The 19,402-nt window shown below is 39.1% G+C and overlaps 1 long non-coding RNA gene across 1 annotated transcript in view; it reads left to right on the forward strand.

The window, feature by feature from the left end:
• LOC137210493 (uncharacterized) overlaps positions 1-19,402 on the forward strand; it is a 242,529-nt gene that overhangs the window by 72,579 nt on the left and 150,548 nt on the right. Inside the window, exon 3 of the long non-coding RNA XR_010936577.1 lies at positions 1,853-1,965. This is a non-coding gene — a long non-coding RNA (uncharacterized lncRNA). The remainder of the gene's footprint in view (positions 1-1,852; positions 1,966-19,402) is intronic.

The raw sequence follows: 19,402 nt of genomic DNA on the forward strand, positions 1-19,402 counted from the left end.
GATTTCCAAGAAATTGCAAACCATTTTTAAAGTGATGGTGTCATTTCACACTTTCATCATCAATATACAGGGTTCTGATTGCTCCACATTCTCGCTAGCGTTTGGCATTGTCAGTCTTTTTAATTTTAGCATTCACATGTGTATAAAATGGTATATCATTGTTATTTGATTTTCGTTTCCCTCATGACTAATAATGTTGAGCATTTTCATGTATTTATTGGCCATTCACATATCTTCTATTGTGAAGTGTCTTTTCAAGTCTTCTGTCAACTTTTCACTAGCGTGTTGTCTTCTTGTTGTCGATTTTTAGAATTCTTTATTTATTCTGGACACAATTCCTGTGTCAAATGTATTGCCAGTACACGTCAATGCCTATAATACACTGACAATAACTTCTCATTTTTTAATAGTGTGTTTTGATGAGCTTTTATTTTTATGAAGTCTAATTTATCTACTTTTACTTTATGTCAAAGGCTTTTTATGCTGCAGAAATCTTTGCCTATCCCAAGGTCCTAAAGATGTTCTATATTTCTTTTTCTCTCAGGAGCCTTATGGTTTTAGCATCTACATTTAGTTTCATAATCTATTGCAGATTAATTTTTTGCACATGGTTTGATGTAGGAGCCCCACTTTTTTTCCATGTATTTATCCAGTTTCTTATCCAGATTTTTATTAAAATGTCTACTACAGCCTTATTCATAACAGGAAAAAAGGAAATAACTCACAAATCCATCAATAGAGGATGGAAGAACATACTGTGATTATTCTAACAATGCCATACTAATCAGCAATACAAAAACTAACTACAGATACATGCAGTGGCATGAATGAAGCTCAAAAATGTTATGCTGAGTGAAAGAAGCCAGACATAAAGGACTGCATACCATTGATTCTACTTATATAAAATTTAAGAACAGACAATGTTAATTTGTGGAATGAATATCAGCATAGGGGTTGACTATTGAGGGAGGGGGATTAACTATAGGGGAACTCCCTTTGGGGATGGAAGTGCCCTATGTCTTGATCAGGGTTGTGGTAACACAGGTATAACATTTATCAAAACTCATTGAATTATGCAGTTAAAATCTGTGTGTCTCACTGTGTGTAAATTTTATGTTAAAAATATGGAATAGCTGATAATGACAGAGAAATTGTAAGCATAGACTGGGCCATTACATGTCTCTAAATATTTCAAAACCCAAGTTCCTCTCACAGCCATCTATGTTTATAAAGATAAAATTAAGATTTTTCCTCAGAATCTTCTTTTAGTAATTCAGGAAGTCTACTTAGAAAGTTTTAAAATGTAAAACCTTTAATATTTGAGAAGTTTTGATCTTCAAAGAGGCACACCTTACTTAGAACAATCTATGAATAAGAAACCTCTAATAACTAACAATGTATGATGTGCATACATAAATATATCAATTCACAGAACAAATACATATATGTATATGTATTTACTTTAGAGTCATTGAGCAAAGCCACAAAAGACTATCTAATTATACTATAAAAGATTGATGTGTTTCTTGGGCTTCATATTGTTTTTTCAAATTGAATTGAAATACTCAGCTCTGAAACCTCAGATAGAATTGCACATTAACAACGGAATACTTGCAATCATAAATGTATAATCCCGATTCTTCAGGATTTTCCAGAAGAATCCCTTTGAGCCTCTCAGGCTCTGACAGAGAAGTGTACAATCAGCCTGCAGCATTTCTACCCCAGACCAGTCAGCAGAATCCTAAGCAGCTTTATTTCATGCTCACTGACTCTTTTGTGCCTTTCTATTGAAGCTCAGAACTACTTACATATTTATTAACCATGAAAAATCATGTTTTTGCATATCTATCAGCATCATCACTGGCGCTACCAGGAGGAGAAATCCTGTTGCTCCTTGGTGTCGGAAGGATGGGTAGCTTCCAGGGAACGTGTCAAACAGAGCCTTCTACTGCGTCATGAACAAAGGTCAGAGTACTAGCACATTCCCATGTTTTAAGGGGAATGAATTATCAGACTACAGACAGAATTTGGGAATCTTACTTTGTTCATGGAAAACATTTACTTACCTCCTGTCCTATTTCTGTGTGAGAAATTTCCACTGGTGTAGCTCGCTTGGGCTCTCTCATCCCATCACGGACCCCTCAGGAAGAGAGTCTCTTCTGATTGGTGATCAGGGAGAATAAGAGGAGCATGGCTCAACTTTTTCTCATTATCTCTTAGCCATGCCACAAGCACAGTTGAGCTGGGTCTGTCCTTATGGGGTGGTCTCTGGTTTTGGGTGGTTTATCAATTCAGGAAAATATTAGCAAGCCACTTTGTCCAAAGACTTTTAAGCCTTCATTTTTATCTGACTTTTATGCTTATCTTTCAATTGGATCTATACTCAGTTGGGAAGGAGAAGGTTGCAGCTTTCAAAACTAAGCACTACGGCTTCCCTGGTGGCGCAGTGGTTAAGAATCTTCCTCCCATGGGCTTCCCTGGTGGTGCAGTGGTTGAGAGTCCGCTTGCTGGTGCAGGGGACACGGGTTCGTGCCCTGGTCTGGGAAGATCCCACATGCCGCAGAGCAACTAAGCCCGTGCGCAACAAATACTGAGCCTGTGCTCTAGAGCCCGTGCTCCGCAACAAGGGAAGCCACCACAATGAGAAGCCCGCGTGCCACAACAAAGAGTAACCCCCGCTCGCCACAACTAGAGAAAGCCCGTGTGCAACAATGAAGACCCAATGCAGCCAAAAATAAATATATAAAAATAAATACATTAAAAAAAACCCAAAAAACTAAACACTACTGTCTAGGGTTGGGAACCACTACTTTCAATCTTCTTTCTCTGGTTTTTTAAAAATGTAAAAATTCATAAATTTTAGCACATGGATATGGCTGACTGTTTAATGTCTAGAAAAAGGGAAGAATTTCATACTCTTAATAGCTTGAGTTTTTAGTGTTGCCATTGTACCTGTGTTCTGAAAACCTTTTGATTTGTAATTTAGGTATTCAACTAGCTTCTCATTGAAATCTTATATAAGCCCCACTATAATTTATTTTTTATTACGAAGCTTGTTAGTCATTAATAACACCTATGGAATAAAAGTAGTTGCACATCCCATCAGTACTTTCAATTGTTTTCCTCATTAATTTTCTAATGTTTATGTCCATATTTTCCCCTTATTTTTGGTCATCTTCTGTGGCCCAGAGATTGTGGCTGATTCATATATGGTCTGTGAAGAACTTATCAAATACTAGAGGGAATATATTCAAATGTCACTCTCTCATTGATGGCAGAATATACGAAGTATCAAAAAAGAGGCATAAACAAGTTTCCCTAGAAACACTGAGTAAGGAAATATCACACTTAACGACCATAGATAGGACTGCCCCTCCACCCCCAGCATAGACTGAATATCAACTTTAGATAGTCAAAAATGTTTTTTTGGGCTTCCATGGTGGCGCAGTGGTTGAGAGTCCGCCTGCCGATGCAGGGGACGTGGGTTTGTGACCTGGTCCGGGAGAATCCCACATGCCGCGGAGCAGCTGGGCCCATGAGCCATGGCCGCTGAGCCTGCGCATCCGGAGCCTGTGCTCCGCAACAGGAGAGGCCACAGCAGTGAGAGGCCCGTGTACCGCAAAAAAAAAAAAAATATTAACTTTGATCTTACACATGTGTCTGCAATAGCAGAAAAAAGTTGTCTGGAAATAGATTAATAAGTGAGCAAGCCTGCAAGTTCTAATGAAGTTTTCACGTGCTCTAAGGCTTGCCATGGGACCATCTATTGGATTAAGATATTGAAAGGCCATTACCTTTACCAAGAAAAGCAGTCCATCTGACAACACAGTGCAGATTACCTTGGATTATCTTTCCCTCTCCTGGCAGAAAGTAGGGTCTAAGGGAGTAAATAATGGACAGTTAGGCCCATGGAGAAGGCCTAGAACACTCTTCACTGAAAGTGTTCCAGTAGGGGCTAGGTGATGACCTGCCAAAGATTCTGGAGGAGACCCCTGCCCTTGGTAGAAAGCTGGTAGAATACCACCCTCTGCAGGCCCTTCCTGCTCTGAAATCTTACGGTTCTTTGATAAGGAGGTATATGTAAGGACCCACAACGGTGGGGAGAGAATTGGGTGTTTGGACTCTTCTGCCCCTCTCCAGTAGAATTACTGGTGCTTATTTTACTCCTTTCCAGAATCAGTCTTGGTTCAAAGCATAAATAGGAATCAACTATATAGAACACCTATATAGTTCTAAATTGCAAAATCCCCACTCCTTTTCCAGGGTTAGAGATTAGAATTCTGATTCACTTCTCCTGAAGGTCTCAATGCTAGTTTCCTTGGTTAGAGACTTTACATTATATATAATCACTTTAATACATTTTTTATTGTATTATGACATACTTCAGAAAAAAGAATGTTTAAAGAAAAATATGATAAACACACATGTATCCCACACAACTTAAGAAATAAAGCACAGCAGTATAGATGAAACTTTCCATTTCTTCTCCCCTGAATATATTTCACTCCCCCACCTACCCATTTGTAATCACAATGAAATCCACTCAAAAGCCCCTTTTCTTTTCTTCTTTGACATGCAGCCATACTATATTTGCCAACTTCCCTTGCAGCAAGGTCAGAGCATGTGACCAAATTCTCACCAATAGAACGTGAACGAAGTGAAGTATATCCCTTCTGTATATGGCCCATGGAAACCTCCTGAGTAATCCTCCAAGCTCTCCCCTTAGCTGGCAGCATGGAAAAGGTCCAGAAGTTTACAGAGAGGAGGAATTACAAAGAACAATACTGGTTCCCTGAGTGACGGTATAGAGCAATTTTTTTTTTGCTACTGACATCATTTAACTATAACACAAGTGAGGAGTGAACATGTGAGTTAGCCTACTCTGATTAATAGAGTAATTATCATTCCCATGAAGTGCTTTAGACTTTTACCACATAAGGAGGTGTCCTCAATCAGTACATAATTTCCATGTTTTCCAGCTTAATATAAATGCTATAAAATTGCATGTGTTCTTCAGCATATTGGTGTTTTCACTCACCATTGCTTGAGCGATCCATCCATGTTCGTATGGCCTGTTCTCAGTTTATTCTCACTGCTGTTAGAGTTCTACATGTATGCACATTATATAACTTGTGTACCTATGTCCCTATTGCTGACTAATAGTTTCAAATTTCTTGCTATTACAAACAATGCTGCTATGGACATCCTTATATCTATTTCTTTGTTTATGTATATAAAAAGTATATGTACCTAGTATTATAGAGGTTGTTTCTAAAGAAGCTACTTCAGGGGGTTAAACAAAATCATGCATAATTCTAAACTTCATGGTCTTGGTCACTGCCTAGGAGTTTCCTTTCTCACAAGTATATTTTATATATATATATATATATACACACACACACACTCTGTCGATTGATTTGGTTGCCCTGTTATTGTGAGAGAAGTTGATATGAAATTATTAGAAATAATGCATGAAGATATATAGCTGGAGACCAGTTTGGAAAATCAATGCATCCAATAAGCCTTCATTAAGGATCAGTTATGTGCTAGGTGCTAGGAACCCAGAGCTTTATAGGAGCTCACTGAGCTAAGTATGGGATGGAGTATTTAAGGCGCTCATACTCTGGGGTGGAGGTGATGGGAGATAGTAAAATAGACGAATATAATATACTTAATGGGTACAACAAATAGCCTAAAAAGAGTAATCAAAACTGATTGCTGAGACTTTTCAGGCTATAAAAGACCACTGATAATACCTAACTGATCACATCAATTGCAAAAGATATTCTTTTTTTTTTTTTGCTGTACGCAGGCCTCTCACTGTTGTGGCCTTTCCTGTTACAGAGCACAAGCTCCGGACGCATAGGCTCCGGACGTGCAGGCTCAGCGGCCATGGCTCACGGGCCCAGCCGCTCCACCGCATGTGGGATCTTCCCGGACCGGGGCACGAACCTGTGTCCCCTGCGTTGGCAGGCGGACTCTCAACCACTGCGCCACCAGGGAAGCCCGCAAAAGATATTCTTTAGGAATTCCCTTTATTACATTACACTCAAGAAGCTCATTTGCATGTGAAAATTGACATCAAATATGGAGTCTGAAATGAGGGCAGGCCTGCATGTTCAAGCACTAAGCAAAATTCAATCCAGAGTGATCCATATTTCTTTAGGTAAGTTAGTTTTACTCTGCATGTATGCTCCTTACTAAGGCTAGGAAACACTCATGTCTGCCCTGGGCCGATGCCAGAGTCATCCTTCTGTCCCTCTGAAAGAGACAATACTGGTCTAGTCACTTGCTCTAAATGTATGTTTCCAACAATTACCCCTTCCAAGAACTGTTCACTTTCTCCTCTGATGCTTCTTCACCCACCATTGGGTGTTTGGAAGGAACTAAATGACATAATTGTATTTTTCACAAACAAATACCTTTTCAGAGAGCCATAAAATAGTAATTGCAGCATCACTGGAGCTATTCCTTGAGACGGTTGTTTTGTGTTTTCAATTTCTAAAGAAACAGATCAAGGTTTGAGCTTTGAATTAGTAAAGAAAGCAGGCAAATTGCACTAGAGTCCATCATAAAACTTTCCTTAAAGGACAATAACTGTGGAAAACGTTCTCTTCTAGAGCTGTCAAAATTCAGGGCTACTAGCAAGATATTTGCTACTGACATGCTAAAAGGTGTGTGGGGAGAGACAGCCTTAATGTTCCTTTTGGATATTATAGCTGCGGCTATGCACACCCCAATAATGAGAGCTATGCTACAAACCTGGCTGCAGGCACAGCTGTGAAACTTTGCTGGAAAAGCAGGCATGAAATCAGAATCCCTAGTTCTCCAAAAAGAGCTCTTTTGTTCCTCCATCCACTGGAGCAGGCTAATAAAACTAGCTCCCTTGGTGGCCAGAGAGTTAAAACTCCTTCCCCTTACAACTTAGCTGGTGATCAGAAACACCAGAACCTTTGGGAGCATAAAGGGCAAATAGTCAATCAAAATCACATTGACTCTTTGCAACATTGTGAAGAAGGGTTAGCTGTCTTTAAAGTCAGAGAGACCTCATCTTCAACATAGACTCATATATTCTGTCCTAGAGAACCCACCGCAGTCTTGGCCATGCTCTGAATACAAATGTGGGGATTTTAGACTCTACTAAGTAGGAGGGGAGGCAATTCAGGAAATGAGGCATGGAGTATTTCAGAACTGAAAGAGACCTTAGATGCCATCTCTTTATTATTCCTCTCACTTGAGAAGGAAGAAAACTGAGGTCTAGAGAAAACAAGTGACAAAGATGGCCCACCTCTTCCCAGGTGCAGTGTAAGGTTAGCTGGGAGCTTCTCCTAGCCTTTGCATGGGTACTGTGTATTGGGTATGTCTGGTGTATTGGTCATGGGGTCCTTGAACATCAGGATTTCCATGAGTACGTTTTCCTTGGCTTTATTAATTATTAGAATACAGCCAACATACATAAATTAACCTTTACTGGGCTGGTATGTGCTTAGGGAAGGACAGGGGGCAATGCTGGGAGGTGGGTGGGGGAGAGAAGGGAGCTAAGTTTATGGATTCCTACATTTGGGGAAAACACCATGCAGAGAGGCTTGTGTACATCATCTCATTTTATCTTTGCAACATCCCTGTCAGGGGCATATTTTATCTCCATCTGAAAAATGAGGAAACTGAAATTTTAAAAACTGAGCTAGCAAAAGGCAGAACTGGGATTTACAACCAGGTTTCTCAGGTTCTTTATCAGTTAGAGATCTTTTGGTTGCAAATGACAAAAAACCCAAACCAAACTGTCATAAACCAAGAGATTTGTTATCGTATGGAAGTGTTAAGGCCAGAAAGACCCCTGGCTTCAAGCTTGGCTCGATTGGTCACCTAGTCTCAGCCTCCCTCATCTCTCAGTTTTGCACTCCTTCTTGTTAGGTTTGTTCCCAAACTCAAGTTTGACAATAAGCTTGCTGCCAGCAGTTCCAGGCCAGTATGCTCCCAAGTTCAAGTCCAGGAGAAAAGGAGAGATTTCTAAACAATTCCAGCAAATACCATATTGCATTTCATTGGCTCTGAATGAGTCACGTGCCCATGAGAACCAATTACAGTGGCCCAAGTGATTACAGTGCTCTGATTGGCCAGTCCTGAGCTACATGACCAATGCTAGAGCCACAGGTGATGTTATACACCTGAGGCACACAGTCTGAGGATGGAGGGGCTAGTTCTCCACTCTGTTAGTAGAAGATGGGTGAATGGCTAAGAGGCAGAAACTGCAGCTGTCACTCAGGTTCTTAAGTCTGATGCCATTAATAAGATCCAAAAAAGAGCATGTAGAAGCAAACCGCTTGGGAAATATACTTGAGGCTTAAGAATGTAGTAAAACCTCCCTAATATTGCAGGATTGGGCACAACTGAGGAAGGGAAGCGGCAGTGTAATTTAACCCACTAAGTGTGGCATGGTGATATAATTGAATCAGAATGTGTAAGCTTAGCGACAAAAAAAATCTGCTCTCACAAGTTTTATCAATTACCAGAGAGCTAGGATATTATACAAATGTTGACCAAGTGGTAATATATGTACCTAATGTAAAGTCATTTCAGTTTCATTTCAGTATCATGTTAAAATAAATTCACTAGGTGGCCCATTGGATTTGAGTCATCAGATGGAATTCCACAAACACTTCCTGAGTACCTCAGTGTTCACTGTACTGAGCAGCAGGTAGGGAGAGAAGCTTCAGATGGAGGAGAACCCAAAACAAGAGAATGCATCAGCAAAGTCAGATGCTGGGAAAATTGGGCTGGAGGTGGTAGCAAGCAAGGAGGAAGGAGACGTGGCTGTGGATCATGTGGGGTGTATGGCAGACACTTGCAACACTCCATTCATAGCCCCCCTACCTCAGCAGTTCATCACAGACCCTCCATGCTTCCGGCAGCTAGCGCCTGCATTTCCTTACCTTAGAGATTCCTTTTTCTGTAGGAGACTCTTGCCATGCGTGGCAGACCAGAAGAGCCAGAGAAGTAACTCCTGTGCCACCCCAGCCCTAGCAGCCCTCAGTCAGTGACTGGTGGGGATGGATGTCTAAACACCCCCAGTTCCCTTGTCCCTCTGGTAGGGTAACTCAGAGATGTTTCACACTGGCTCCTAGGGTTTCTCCAGTGGGATCAAGCTCCAGTCGCCTTCAGTGGTAGCAGGTTGATAATATATTGACTGTCTTCCTTTCCTTGTCTTACTTCTCCAACTTCCCTACTGGTCTTCATATCCTCAATAAGCTACTTGCACTCAATTCTTTGCTTCAGAATCTGCTTCTGGTGTAACAAAAAATTGGAGGTGGAAATGGCTGCTCCTGAAGATGTGGATGTGTGAGTTATGGGTGAGGCAATGCCAAAAGACTGAGAAAGTACTCTTAATATTTCACCAGCTCAGAAATTCTGTGTGTATCTTCAGAGATTATATTGTGGTTTTCCAGAATTCCAAATGGGACTTTGTTGAGTGAAGGTATTGAAAGAGGGTAGCCTGGCCTCAAGCCCTTGAGAAGAAATCAGAGAATCTCAGCAGTGGAAACCAAACTGACATCAGCTTCAATGCTGGACACTTTGCCTTGCCTTTTCTACCATAGCAGCCTTTCATGACTTTCTCTCTTCCTCACATACAGTGCCATTTCTTCCTTCCTATTTAAGAATTTTAAATTTTATTTTATTTATTTTTTATACAGCAGGTTCTTATTAGTTATCTATTTTATACATATTAGTGTATACATGTCAATCCCAATCTCCCCATTCATCACACCACCACCCCCGCCCCACCACTTTCCCCCCTTGGTGTCCATACGTTTGTTCTCTACATCTGTATCTCTATTTCTGTGCTGCAAACTGGTTCATCTGTACCATTTTTTTAGGTTCCACGTATATGTGTTGATATATGATATTGTTTTTCTCTTTATGACTTACTTCACTCTGCATGACAGTCTCTAGGTCCATCCACGTCTCTACAAATGACCCAATTTCGTTCCTTTTTATGGCTGAGGAATATTCCATTGTATATATGTACCACATCTTCTTTAGCCATTTGACTGTTGATGGGCATTTAGGTTGCTCCCATGACCTGGCTATTGTAAATACTACTGCAAAGAACAGTGCAGTGCATGTGTCTTTTTGAATTATGGTTTTGTCTGGGTATATACCCAGTAGTGGGATTGCTGGGTCATATGGTAATTCTATTTTTAGTTTTTTGAGGAAGCTCCATACTGTTCTCCATAGTGGCTGTATCAATTTACATTCCCACCAACAGTGCAAGAGGGTTCCCTTTTCTCCACACCCTCTCCAGCATTTGTTGTTTGTAGATTTTCTGATGATGCCCATTCTAACTGGTGTGAGGTGATACCTCATTGTAGTTTTGATTTGCAGTTCTCTAATAATTAGTGATGTTGAGCAGCTTTTCATGTGCTCCTTGGCCATCTGTATGTCTTCTTTGGAGAAATGTCTGTTTAGGTCTTCTGCCCATTTGTGGATTGGGTTGTTTGTTTCTTTAATATTGAGCTGCATGAGCTGTTTATATAGTTTGGAGATTAATCCTTTGTCCGTTGATTCGTTTGCAAATATTTTCTCCCATTGTGAGCGTTGTCTTTTCGTCTTGTTTATGGTTTCCTTTGCCGTGCAAAAGCTTTGAAGTTTCATTAGGTCCCATTTGTTTATTTTTGTTTTTATTTCCATTACTCAAGGAGGTGGATCAAAAAAAATCTTACTGTGATCTTTCATAGAAAGAGTGTTCTTTCTATGTTTTCCTCTAAGAGTTTTATAGTGTCCAGTCTTACATTTAGGTCTCTAATTCATTTTGAGTTTATTTTTGTGTATGGTGTTAGGGAGTGTTCTAATTTCATTCTTTTACATGTAGCTGTCCAGTTTTCCCAGCACCACTTATTGAAGAGACCGTCTTTTCTCCATTGTATATCTTTGCCTCCTTTGTCATAGATTAGTGGACCATAAGTGCGTGGGTTTATCTCTGGGCTTTCTATCCTGTTCCATTGATCTGTATTTCTGTTTTTGTGCCAGTACCATATTGTCTTGATTACTGTAGTTTTGTAGTATAGTCTGAAGTCAAGGAGTCTGATTCCTCCAGCTCCGTTTTTTTCCCTCAGGACTGCTTTGGCTGTTCAGGGTCATTATGTCTCCATACAAATTTTAATATTTTTTGTTCAAGTTCTGAAAAAAATGCCAATGGCAATTTGATAGGGATTGCACTGAATCTGTAGATTGCTTTTGGTAGTATAGTCATTTTCACAATATTGATTCTTCCAATCCAAGAACATGGTGTATCTCTCCATCTGTTTGTGTCATCTTTGATTTCTTTCATAAGTGTCATACTTTTCTGCATACAGGTCTTTTACATCCTTAGGTAGGTTTATTCCTAGGTATTTTATTCTTTTTGTTGCAATGGTGAAAGGGATTGTTTCCTTAATTTCTCTTTCCAGTCTTTCATTGTTAGCATATAGAAATGAAAGAGATTTCTGTGCATTAATTTTATATCCTGCAAATTTACCAGATTCATTGATTAGCTCTAGTAGATTTCTGGTGGCATCTTTAAGACTCTCTATGTATAATATCATGCCACCTGCAAACAGTGACAGTTTTACTTCTTTTCCAATTTGTATTCCTTTTATTTCTTTTTCTTCTCTGATTGCCATGGCTAGGACTTCCAAAACTATGTTGAATAATAGTGGTGAAAACGATGTAGGCTGTGGGTTTGTCGTATATGGCTTTTATTATGTTGAAGTAGGTTCCCTCTATACCCACTTTCTGGAGAATTTTTATCATAAATCGGTGTTGAATTTTGTCAAAAGCTTTTTCTGCATCTACTGAGATGATTATATCGTTTTTATCCTTCAATTTGTTAATATGGTATATCAAATTGATTGATTTGCTTATATTGAAGAAGACTTGCATCCCTGGGGTAAATACCACTTGATCATGGTGTATGATCCTTTAATGTGTTGTTGGATTCTGTTTGCTAGTATTTTGTTGAGGATTTTTGCATCTATATTCATCAGTGATATTGGTCTGTAATTTTCTTTTTTTGTAGTATCTTTGTCTGGTTTTGGTATCAGGGTGATGGTGGCCTCATAGAATGAGTTTGGGAGTGTTCCTTCCTCTGCAGTATTTTGGGAGAGTTTGAGAAGGATGGATGTTAGCTCTTCTCTAAATGTTTGATAGAATTCACCTGTGAAGCCATCTGGTCCTGGACTTTTGTTTGTTGGAAGATTTTTAATCACAGTTTCAATTTCATTACTTGTGATTGGTCTGTTCATATTTTCTATTTCTTCCTGATTCAGTCTTGGAAGGTTATACCTCTCTAAGAATTTGTCCGTTTCTTCCACGTTGTCCATTTTATTGGCATAGAGTTGCTTGTAGTAGTCTCTTATGATGCTTTCTATTTCTATGGTGTCTGTTGCAAATTTTCCTTTTTCACTTCTAATTTTATTGAATTGAGTCCTCTCCCTCTTTTTCTTGATGAGTCTGGCTAATGGTTTATCAATTTTGTTTATCTTCTCAAAGAACCAGCTTTTACTTTTATTGATCTTTCCTAATGTTTTCTTTGTTTCTATTTCATTTATTTCTGCTCTGATCTTTAAGATTCCTTTCCTTCTACTAACTCCGGGTTTTGTTTGTTCTTCTTTCTCTAATTTCTTTAGGTGTAAGATTAGATGGTTTATTTGAGATTTTTCTTGTTTCTTGAGGTAGGCTTGTATTGCTATACACTTCCCTCTTAGAACTGCTTTTGCTGCATCCCATAGGTGTTGGATCATCGTGTTTTCATTGTCATTTGTCTCTGGGTACTTTTTATTTCCTTTTTGATTTCTTCAGTGATCTCTTGGTTATTTAGTAAGGTATTGTTCAGCCTCCACGTGTTTGTGATTTTTACGTTTTTTTCCATGTAATTGATTTCTCATCTCATAGCAGAATGGTCAGAAAAGATGCTTGATATGATTTCAATTCTCTAAAATTTACTGAGGCTTGATTTATGGTCCAAGATGTGATCTATCCTGGAGAATGTTCCGTGCACACTTGAGAAGAAAGTGTAATCTGCTCTTTTTGGATGGAATATCCTATAAATATCAATTAAATCTATCTGGTCTATTGTGTCATTTAAAGCTTGCATTTCCTATATCTTTTCATTTTGGATGATCTGTCCATTGGTGTAAGTGAGTTGTTAAAGTCCCCCACTAGTATTATGTTACTGTCAATTTCCTCTTTTATAGATGTTAGCAGTTGCCTTATGTATTGAGGTGCTGCTATGTTGGGTGCATATATATTTATAATTGTTATATCTTCTCCCTGGATTGATCCCTTGATCATTATGTAGTGTCCTTCTTTGTCTCTTGTAACCTTCTTTATTTTAAAGTCTATTTTATCTGACATGAGTATTGCTACTCCAGCTTTCTCTGGATTTCCATTTGCATGGAATATCTTTTTCCATCCTCTCACTTTCAGTCTGTATGTGTCCCTAGGTCTGAAATGGGTATTTTGTAGACAGCATATATATGGGTTTTGTTTCTGTATCCATGCAGCGAGCCTGTGTCTTTTGCTTGTAGCATTTAATCCATTCACATTTAAGGTAATTATCAATATGTATGTTCCTATTACCATTTTCTTAATTGTTATGGGTTTGTTTTTGTAGGTCCTTTTCTTCTCTTGTGTTTCCCATTTAGAGAAGTTCCTTTAGCATTTGTTGTAAAGCTGGTTTGGTGGTACTGAATTCTCTTAGCTTTTGCTTGTCTGTAAAGCTTTTGATTTCTCTGTCAAATCTGAATGAGATCCTTGCCGGGTAGAGTAATACTGGTTGTAGGTTCTTCCCTTTCATTACTTTAAATATATCGTGCCTCTCCCTTCTGGCTTGTAGAGTTTCTGCTGAGAAATCAGCTGTTAACCTTATGGGAGTTCCCTTGTATGTTATTTGTTGTTTTTTGCTTTCAATAATTTTTCTTTGTCTTTAATTTTTGTCCACTTGATTACTATGTGTCTTGACCTGTTTCTCCTTGGATTTATCCTGCCTGGGGCTCTCTGTGCTTCCTAGACTTGGGTGGCTATTTCCTTTTCCATGTTAGGGAAGTTTTCGACTATAATCTCTTCAAATATTTTCTTGGGTCCTTTCTCTCTCTTCTCCTTCTGGACCCCTATAATGCAAATGTTGTTGTGTTTCATGTTGTCCCAGAGGTCTCTTGGCTGTCTTCATTTCTTTTCATTCTTTTTTCTTTATTCTGTTCTGCAGCTGTGAATTCTACCATTCTGTCTTCCAGGTCACTTTTCCTTCCTTCTTCCTCAGTTATTCTATTGATTCCTTCTAGTATATTTTTCATTTCAGTTATTGTATTGTTCAATTCTGTTTGTTTGTTCTTTAATTCTTCTAGGTCTTTGTTAAACATTTCTTGCATCTTCTCGATCTTTGCCTCCATTATTTTTCCAAGGTCCTCGATCATCTTCACTATCATTATTCTTAATTCTTTTTCTGGAAGGTTGCCTGTCTCCACTTCGTTTAGTTGTTTTTCTGGGATTTTATATTGTTTCTTCTTCTGGTACATAGTTCACTGCCTTTTCATTTTGTCTATCTTTCTGGGGATGTTGTTTTCCTTCCACAGGCTGCAGAGTTGTAGTTCTTCTTGCTTCTGCTGTCTGCCCTCTCCATTTCTTCTTTCCTTTATGTGCTGTTGCTTGTGGGCTTTTTCTTCCTGCCTGGAGAGTAGTTATTCCCTTGTTGGCCTTGTAATATCCCCCTTTAAATCTCAATTCTTCACTCCTTCTAGAGCAGTTCATGCTTTACTGTCTAAGAGCACCTCCATATTGTATCGATTTAGTGTGCTGCACCCCTACTGTCTCCAAATAGTCCCATCACCAGCTTGTCAGGAGGGCAAGAGGTCTGTTCATCTCAGAATCCTCACCCTCAGCATGGACGTTTAGTACACCTCAGTATATATTCAAATGAAAGAAAGTGCGGTGGGGAGATAGAGTTAAGTGTTCCAGCAGCCTGCAAACTTAGGGGGACAAGGAGTTGCACACCTACCCTTGAAACAGATTTAGCAGCATGGCAGAATAGAAAACATTTTTTTGATTTTACTCCTGGAGGCATATGTATGGCGGACATGGAGAACTTTTAGGGAGGGAGTCAGAAGAAGAAGAGGCATAGGAGCAGGAGGGCAGAACATCTGTTTAGGAAAGAGCAAGTTGTTCATCCTGGCTGCAGTGTGGGTGAAGGCCAGAGGAAAGGGAGATGAGGCTAGGCATGATGGAACTTGAGGCATGGACCATGGACCAACAGCAGGCATCAACCAAGAGTTTGTAAGGAATGCAGAATCCAGACCCACCGAAACAGTATCTGCATTGTAACAAGATTCCCAGGTAATTCAAATCACATTGCAGTTTGAGAAGTGCTAGGGAGTCATTGCAGATTTTGGAACCAGGATGTGCTCAGACAGAGTAAACAAGGTCTCTCCATCAGCTGGGCAATGCAGCACACCTGAAATTGCTGAGAGCCTTAAGCTTTTTTCCACTTCTCTTCCTAATAAAGCCAGAGATGAACTTCACTGCATGCTATCAATGACTTGCTTTGCCACCTCCTTCCTTTTATAGATGGCTTTTATGTGGAAAGGTATCTGACAGGATGGAATGGTGCTGTGCAACAGTGTCTTCTGAGTGTAGGGAGAGGTGTGTCTCTTCTCATTCTTCCATCCTGCTCTCCCTCTTGATTCTCCCCTCCCCCAAATCTTCCTTCCTTCCTCATTAACTGCATGGAGAAGACTCCTTCATGCATTCCAGGGATCTAGAGAAGCTAAGGATCAGATGAAATGAACAAAAGTCTATTAAAAGGAAAGAAATATCCAAATTGACCTATTTTACACTTAAAATATTTATATTATTGTTTCAAAGACTAAGCTAACAGAGTAACAGTTCTAACATTGGATTTTTATACTAACGATGATTTTTCAAAACTGTTTTAAAATTTACTTTAGTATTTTCCAAACTCTAAACTTATACTTGGCTTCCCCTTATTCCTGGAAAATTACCACCTCTCCATAGCTGTTTTACACATGGGCAGGTGAATTCCTCAGGAAATTTACCAGAGGCGAAATATCAGGTGATATTATGACAATATCTTGATATATTTTTCCATTGTTTTATTAATCTGAGGGCTCATGTAACATCTCCATGTGACCAAATAACAATTATAATTTTGTTGTCATGGTGGCTACCTGCATAATGTTAAGCACGGCTGCAAAGATCTTTTTCTTAGCAGCATTAAAAAAACTATCACTTTATTCTGTCTTTGGCAAAATAACTTTGGGCTATATCTGTAGGAGGCCAGCTACAAGTCAATTACCCAGCTACCAAAATAGATATACCCACTTGGATCTGAGTAATCGAATTCTCCAATTTGCATCCAGATGTTTCTGTGTGGAAGCTGCCTATGACCAGGAAATATGCGCAGTGCAGATCAGTAACTCAACAGGATAGCATTATTTTAAATGCATGGTTCCCCATGTACTATTTCTTTTTCATATGATATTACTTATATGTGGAATCTAAAAAATTGATACAAATGAACTTATTTACAAAACAGAAATCGACTCACAGTCATAGAAAACAAACTCATGGTTACCAAAGGGGATGGGGGCTGGAGTTAAATTAGGAGTTTGGGATTCACATATACACACTACTGTATATAAAATAGGTAAACAAAAAGGGCCTACTGTATAGCACAGGGAACTATACTCAATATCTTGTAATAACCTATAATGGAAAAGAATCTGAAAAAGAATATATATATATATATAAAAAATATATATGTATAACTGAGTCACTTTGTTGTACGCTTGAAACAAACACAACACTGTAAATTAACTATACTTCAATTTAAAAAAGATAATTTTAGTAAAGAAATATAGAACATATGAGCTAGGATTAGATCATTATCTAAAACTACTGTCTGGAATATTGATTGAATTTTATTTTTAACATAATTAATTTTCTTGGATTGGCCTTAAATATTTTATTAAAGCCTGGAAAAATTGAAAAAGGTATAAAATAATACCATTTCATTTCTACCATTAAAATGAAGAGAAATCCAGATATTTAAAAGAAATGGATTTGACACTTTTAGAAGCAAGGTGAATCTGATACGGGGGTCTTAGGGTGTGATAATGAACCTCCCTTCTCCAGAGGCTCACATCTGTGTTCCTAGTAAAATATCAGTATCTAAAATTTGAGGGGAATGGGCTGTTCTAATAGAAACACAGAACATTCTCCTATACAGGGGCTCACCAGACCACCAGTGAAGAGACAGGTATGGACTCCAGGTTTCAAGAATGGATCTGTGGATGTATTGCTTCCTTATTCATCTAATAGTGGGAGGTAAATGAAAAATCCTACAGTTACTCCTCTTTCTGGTCCTGCAACGATTGGAATACCAGCCTATCTAAATAGTATAACAGCAGGGGAAAATAAATCACAGCCTGAAAGCTTTTTCTTTTTCTTTTTTCTTTTTTACATCTTCATCGGAGCACAATCGCTCCACAATGGTGTGTCAGCCCCTGCTCCACAACAAAATGAATCAGCCACACATACACATATGCTCCCACATCTCCCCCCTCCCGCGCCTCCCTCCCTCCCACCCTCCCCATCCCACCCCTCCAGGCGGTCACAAAGCACCGAGCTGATCCCCCTATGCCACGCGGCCACCTCCCACCAGCCATTCACCCTATGCCCGGTAGTGCATACATGTCCATGCCACCCCCCCGCCCTGGCACAGCCCACCCTTCCCCCTCCCCACACCCCCAAGTCCACCCTCCAGCAGGTCTGTGTCTTTATTCCTGTCTTACCCCTAGGTTCTTCATGACATTTTTTTTTCTTAAATTCCATATATATGTGTTAGCATACGGTATTTGTCTTTCTATTTCTGACTTACTTCACTCTGTATGACAGACTCTAGGTCCATCCACCTCATTACAGACAGCTCAATTTCGTTTTTTTATGGCTGAGTAATATTCCATTGTATATATGTGCCACATCTTCTTTATCTATTCATCCGATGATGGGCACTTAGGTTGTTTCCATCTCCGGGCTATTGTAAATAGAGCTGCAATGAACATTTTGGTACATGACTCTTTCTGAATTATGGTTTTCTCAGGGTATATGCCCAGTAGTGGGATTACTGGGTCACATGGTAGTTTTATTTGTAGTTTTTTAAGAAACCTCCATACTGTTCTCCATAGTGGCTGTACCAATTCACATTCCCACCACAGTGCAAGAGTGTTCCCTTTTCTTGACACCCTCTCCAGCATTTATTGTTTCTAGATTTTTTGATGATGGCCGTTCTGACTGGTGTGAAATTATATCTCATTGTAGTTTTGATTTGCATTTCTCTAATGATTAATGATGTTGAGCATTCTTTCATGTGTTTGTTGGCAGTCTGTATATCTTCTTTGGAGAAATGTCTATTTAGGTCTTCTGCCCATTTTTGGATTGGGTTGTTTGTTTTTTTGTTATTGAGCTGCATGAGCTGCTTATAAATTTTGGAGATTAATCCTTTGTCAGTTGCTTCATTTGAAAATATTTTCTCCCATTCTGAGGGTTGTCTTTTGGTTTTGTTTATGGTTTCCTTTGCTGTGTAAAAGCTTTGAAGTTTCATTAGGTCCCATTTGTTTACTTTTGTTTTTATTTCCATTTCTCTAGGAGGTGGGTCAAAAAGGATCCTGCTGTGATTTATGTCATAGAGTGTCCTGCCTATGTTTTCCTCTAAGAGTTTGATAGTTTCTGTCCTTACATGTAGGTCTTTAATCCATTTTGAGCTTATTTGTGTGTATGGTGTTAGGGAGTGATCTAAACTCATACTTTTACATGTAGCTGTCCAGTTTTCCCTGTACCGCTTATTGAAGAGGCTGTCCTTTCTCCACTGTACATTCCTGCCTCCTTTATCAAAGATAAGGTGACCATATGTGCGTGGTCTTATCTCTGGGCTTTCTATCCTGTTCCATTGATTTCTCTTTCTGCTTTTGTGCCAGTACCATACTGTCTTGATTACTGTAGCTTTGTAGGATAGTCTGAAGTCAGGGAGCCTGATTCCTCCAGCTCCGTTTTTCATTCTCAAGATTGCTTTGGCTATTCGGGGTCTTTTGTATTTCCATACAAATTGTGAAATTTTTTGTTCTAGTTCTGTGAAAAATGCCAGTGGTAGTTTGATAGGGATTGCATTGAATCTGTAGATTGCTTTGGGTAGTAGAGTCATTTTCACAATGTTGATTCTTCCAATCCAAGAACATGGTATACCTCTCCACCTATTTGTATCATCTTTAATTTCTTTCATCAGTGTCTTATAATTTCCTGAATACAGATATTTTGTCTCCTTAGGTAGGTTTATTTCTAGATATTTTATTCTTTT

Source organism: Pseudorca crassidens, chromosome 17 (genome assembly GCF_039906515.1).
Source record: "Pseudorca crassidens isolate mPseCra1 chromosome 17, mPseCra1.hap1, whole genome shotgun sequence".
Lineage (NCBI taxonomy): Eukaryota > Metazoa > Chordata > Mammalia > Artiodactyla > Delphinidae > Pseudorca > Pseudorca crassidens.